Source organism: Cydia fagiglandana, chromosome 20, assembly GCF_963556715.1.
Source record: "Cydia fagiglandana chromosome 20, ilCydFagi1.1, whole genome shotgun sequence".
In the NCBI taxonomy this organism is placed as follows: Eukaryota; Metazoa; Arthropoda; class Insecta; order Lepidoptera; family Tortricidae; genus Cydia; species Cydia fagiglandana.
Genome location: NC_085951.1, coordinates 14,169,918 through 14,175,143, shown reverse-complemented (window position 1 = coordinate 14,175,143; position 5,226 = coordinate 14,169,918). Strand labels below are relative to the sequence as shown.

The window sequence follows — 5,226 nt, the reverse complement described above, 5'->3', positions numbered from 1 at the left end:
ATTTACGTCCAGCTACAAATTTAAACACATCATTGACATTCTGTAAACAGTAAAAAGTGATAACAAATCAATATTAAAGACAATTGGAATTTGTATATATATAGGTTAATAAAAGTAAATCCCCGTAGGTACATCATATTTCAATAAAAAATGTGTTAAATAAACTATTTTTCAGCTGTATTTTTTATTCATTCGCGCGACTAGTTTTAGAGAGCCTAGGTCTCCATTTTCAATCACTAAAAATCATAGACTTAAAAACACTAATTTTAAAGTGAAAAATATAATCTCTAAAATTGTGAAGTAAAGGACAAGTCTGGTTCACTATAGTTCGTTTTTTTTAGCATTAGAAAGAACTCCACAGAAGCAAGCGTGCAGTTTTTATCAGGCTCTTTAATTGTTAATAATTATTGAATTATCTAATGAAGCATGGTCAATACATATAATTTACTTCAAATTATTACCGCTAATAGTGCCGGATTTGGAACCACAAGCTTACTTCTGCGAAGTTCTTTCGAATGCTAAAAAAAACGGACTGTATGTTGCATAATATGAATACTATACAGTATGTATCAGAACGAAAGGTAAAGAAAGAGACCCATTAGTGTTTAGGTCATACTGAGCAACATTTACTATGGGACCAACGCCGAAAACGCAGAAAAAAATTGGATGTTTCATACTACATTTGGCTGGTGATGTTGAAATTTCCTATGGGAGAGACAATTTTTTTTCGCGATTTCGGGGTTGGTCCCATAGTAAAAATTGCTCAGTATGACCTAAACATTAATGGGCCTCTTTCTTTGCCTTTCGTTCTGATACATACTGTATTTTCTTCAACTGACTTCTACATTTATATCTAAAAAATAACTTATTATCCGAGTGTACAAAACCCCATAACACATCCCAATTGTCTTTAAATATTGCCCCCGTACACGTTGCGACCATGTCGAATGCAAAGCCTAATTTCACTTCGACGATCTAGATTCTAGACCAAATAGTCACAATGCGCAATGCAAAAAGTAATTCTTTAGGTATTTTAATTATGAATTTATCAGATTTCCGCGCGAATTACCTAAATACTGTCTATTATATTGGTAGGTACTCGCGGTCTGTTCTGCAAGAGCACTAAAAATTTATCTTAGCATCCTAAGACCCCGCGTACTTTTTGTACATATTCCACAGTATATTCTGAACTTTTTTACGGTAAAAAAAAATAGTTCCAATTTTTGTAACAACTGCTTCTGGATCTCAGGAGGTTAGAATGAAAAGGCAATATAGTTAAATATTACAATTTCACTTTAAATCCCTTATCTTTCTGCTCATTTGACTAAAAAATGTATCAGTATTTTGATTTTAGAACTAGATCGTCGGTTAAAAATTATCAACAGAGTGAAACAAGCATAAAACCCTTAGCTATCTTGTCAAGCACTTTATATACTTATTAACTATTAACGATCTTACATTTCCTTTTCCACGTTTCAGAAAGTAAATCAACAGAAAAGCCATTTCAGATAATTACGATACAATACTTACCTTCGAGCAACACGGAAGGGAGGCGGCATTCGCACTATTTCCCCTCTGCCGAGGTACAAGATTAGCGCGTCAATAAAATCTAGCGCGGGTAATAAAACTAGTTGCACTTGGATTTTTCACTAGACTGAGTCCAGACGCGCGCGTGAACACTGCTGCACAAAAATGCCTGTTTGCTCGGTTTTTTGTTATAACAAGAGGTCGGGGACATCAAATTTACAAAAAGAAAGTGTTACATTTCACATGTAATATTTTTTTTACATATCATACGTTTAATTACATTTAAATACAATTATTATATTTTAGTCTCAAGTAATTGTTGGATTTATCGATTTTACTCGCTCAGTACTAATTGCGGATCGGTCGAGCGACAAATCCGACTTCTCATCTCTCAGAATACAATGACATACTTCAAAGAAAATGTGTTAGTGTACGTGTTGTGACACTAGTCACTCGTCCGTACATAAAAAGAGATCGAGGTTTGCCAGATTTGTCTTTGACGTATGTCATTTTCTATGTATTTGTGTCGTCATTACAGAGGGCCTACCGCAAACCACGTTCGACGTGTTGCCTCCCTGTCACACTTACGTATGAATTTACAAGTGCCATAGAGAGGCAACACGTCGAACGTGGTTCGCGGTAGGGCCTTTGATTGGATTTTGTATGTAAGTGTGTGAGAAGTGCGACTGTGTGCACCTTCCCCCCGCGAAAAATGGCAGAATGATTTGTACGGTGAGATATCGCTTGGGCCCCTCCCTTCCGACGTGTCGGAAGCCGGTGTTGCTCGAAGATACTTACAGATCTCAGATGTCTTATACAATACTTTATTCTGAAGATTGCGTTTCGCATATTTTTATACAAACATACATCTACTCTGCCTTACTCTGACAACTTTAATTGTCAGTAGAAAAAGCACCAAATTCAAATTCTCTATGCGAGGACAACCTTTTTGTACTGACAAAGTATTAGATTTGCCAGAGTATATAGATGAGATGGTCAAGCAAATCTTGTCAGTAGAAAAAGGCGCGAAATTCAAATTTTCTATGGGACGATATATCCCGTCGCGCCTACATTTTTCAAATTTGCCGCCTTTGTCTACTGACAAGATCTGCTTGACCAAGTATATAATATTTAACTTGAAAAGAGTTATAACTTTTGACTTTTTTTGAGTTCCTCTTCATACTCCTCTCTTCTGTATAAATCTTCTTAATTGGCTTTTCTGCAGAGTTTACATTAAGGATTCTTGGATACAATTCTCAGAGACCAAAGTTGTATTGTTTTGTTTAGTTTAGGTACATTACACTAAATTACATAAATAAAGTTTTTTTTTTAACTCTGACATATTTTGCTAAGTTATTTGTCTAAATTATTTAAAAAAATTGAACTTGATTATCCATTCATACTTGTTTTTCTTCAAAAATACATTCGCGATGTGTTATTGTTAACGTCTTAACTACATGAAGTCGGTTATTTGGTTGTTTCATTTCTTCAGAAGTTACTAATATGTCCATAAAATTTCAGTATAATTATGAAACAATTTGTTCTTTTTTTAAACACTTATCTACTGGAGCCCCTATCACGAACATAATAAATATGTACACCAGTGTTGGGCGTAATTAATTACTCGTGTAATTTAATTACTAATTGAATTACATGTAATTGAATTACAATGTAATTGAATTACATAAAATTTAATTACATGTAATTAAATTTTCTGTGTAATTTGCAATTGTAATTACATTAATTAGTAATTAAATTACTCAATTACTTTTCATTTACCTTTTTAATAATATGCAAATATGAACAAATTTACTTGGAGTAATTATAAAGAAAAACTTTTATGAATTCCATTATACGCTGGATAACGTTATAACATATTTTTTGTCCCTGGAATCATACCTTTACAGGGTACTATGTGACAAACCACGTTGAATATGGCGGTCGGCGCTTACGTCGCGTAGCACCGCATTAGTATTGGGGCGCCGCTAATAATGACGTAAGCGCCAACCTAAGGTGCCTTTCGGGTTGGACTGTAGCAAAGGGGGGCTGGGACTTAGAATTTTTTTTGACAAAGTGGTGTCATTATGACACTATTTTTAAATGATTGTAATGTGTAGATCACGTCAAAATAAGCATCTTTTACTGAAAAAACTTTTCTCTAAAATAAAAAATGGCTGAGTTAGACGCCTCCAAAGAATGATGTTTTTAAAGGGAGCTGGGACTTAGAAAATTTTCATCGCGAGTAGTGTCATTATGACATATATTTTAAATGATTGTAACTTATGGAACACGTCAAAATAAGCTACTTTTACTTGAAAAACTTTTTTCTAAAACTTTATTAAGAACTGTTTTAAAACCCCTGTTTTTTTCATTTTCTCAAAAAAAATTCCAAGTCCCAGAAACGGCCCCCCTTTGTTACAGTCCGCTATTTTCAATTTTAGAAAAAAGTTTTTCAAGTAAAAGTAGCCTATTTTAACGTGTTCTATACGTTACAATCATTTAAAATATATGTCATAATGTATATCGTTGTCTGAGTACCCACAACACAAGCCTTCTTGAGCTTACTGTAGGACTTAGTCAATATGTGTAAGAATGTCCTATAATATTTATTTATTTATTTATTTATTATTTATTTAATGACACCACTCGCGATGAAAATTTTCTAAGTCCCAGCTCCCTTTAAAAACATCAATCTTTGGAGGCGTCTAACTCAGCCATTTTTTATTTTAGAGAAAAGTTTTTTCAGTAAAAGATGCTTATTTTGACGTGATCTACACATTACAATCATTTAAAAATAGTATCTTAATTATTAATGACACCACTTAATCAGAAAAAAATTCTAAGTCCCAGCCCTCCCTTTGCTACAGTCCAACCAAAGTTAACATTGACAATGTTGCTTAGTCAAATTTAAAACCATTCAAAATGTTCATCTGATTTTGGAAATAAAGATGATCAAAAACTTGCATTCTATAAAAGTAACTGTAATTCAAAAAAGTAATTAAATTACAAATTTTAATTACAAAATGTAATTAATAATTTAATTACTAATTACATTTTGCAATTGTAATTAGTAATTAAAATTTTAATTACTTTCCACATGTAATGGAAATTATTTGTTGGAATTACATTTTGTAATTGCAATTGTTAATTAGTAATTCAATTACTTTTTGCCCAACACTGATGTACACAGGGTGGCCCATTTAGATCGGTCCGTATGGGAAAATCCGAAACTATAAGACTTACGATGATCTCTCGAACCATGTCATCGATTTTAGTTACAAGAAAAACTGCATTCATACATTAAAAAAATTTACTTCGTTTTTCTTAAATTTTTTTAAAATTTAACAACACTAGGCTGTTTCTAGTGGGGTTACGTTAAGGATGAATTGTACAAAACAAGCTACGACACCATTGAAGACCTTAGTTCGATTCCCGAGCTGAGTACACATTTTTTTTAAATGTATGAATGCTGGATTTCTTGTTACTAAAATCGATGACATGGTTCCTAAGAAAAGATATACGACGGTCTTATAGATTCAGATTTTCCTATACTGACCGATCTAAATGGGCCATCCTGTATATCTGGAGCTTATGATATCTTTAATTTTCTAGCCCTCCAGAAACAGTTGATTTTTCTATAAATCATGGGATAAATATGGGAAAATGTGACGTTGTGTGAGGTTAAAAACGCAGAGATTA

At 33.0% G+C, this 5,226-nt stretch overlaps 2 long non-coding RNA genes across 2 annotated transcripts; one reads left to right on the top strand and one right to left on the bottom strand.

The window, feature by feature from the left end:
- Positions 1-1,411: 1,411 nt before the first annotated feature.
- Positions 1,412-2,434, bottom strand: LOC134674499 (uncharacterized). The gene is made up of 2 exons (XR_010099616.1): positions 2,326-2,434; positions 1,412-1,530 (listed from the first exon to the last, which is right to left on the bottom strand). It is a non-coding gene; the product is annotated as an uncharacterized LOC134674499 (long non-coding RNA).
- Positions 2,435-3,013: 579 nt separating this feature from the next.
- Positions 3,014-4,856, top strand: LOC134674502 (uncharacterized). Its single transcript, XR_010099619.1, has 2 exons — positions 3,014-3,130; positions 4,718-4,856. It is a non-coding gene; the product is annotated as an uncharacterized LOC134674502 (long non-coding RNA).
- The last annotated feature ends 370 nt before the right edge of the window (positions 4,857-5,226 follow it).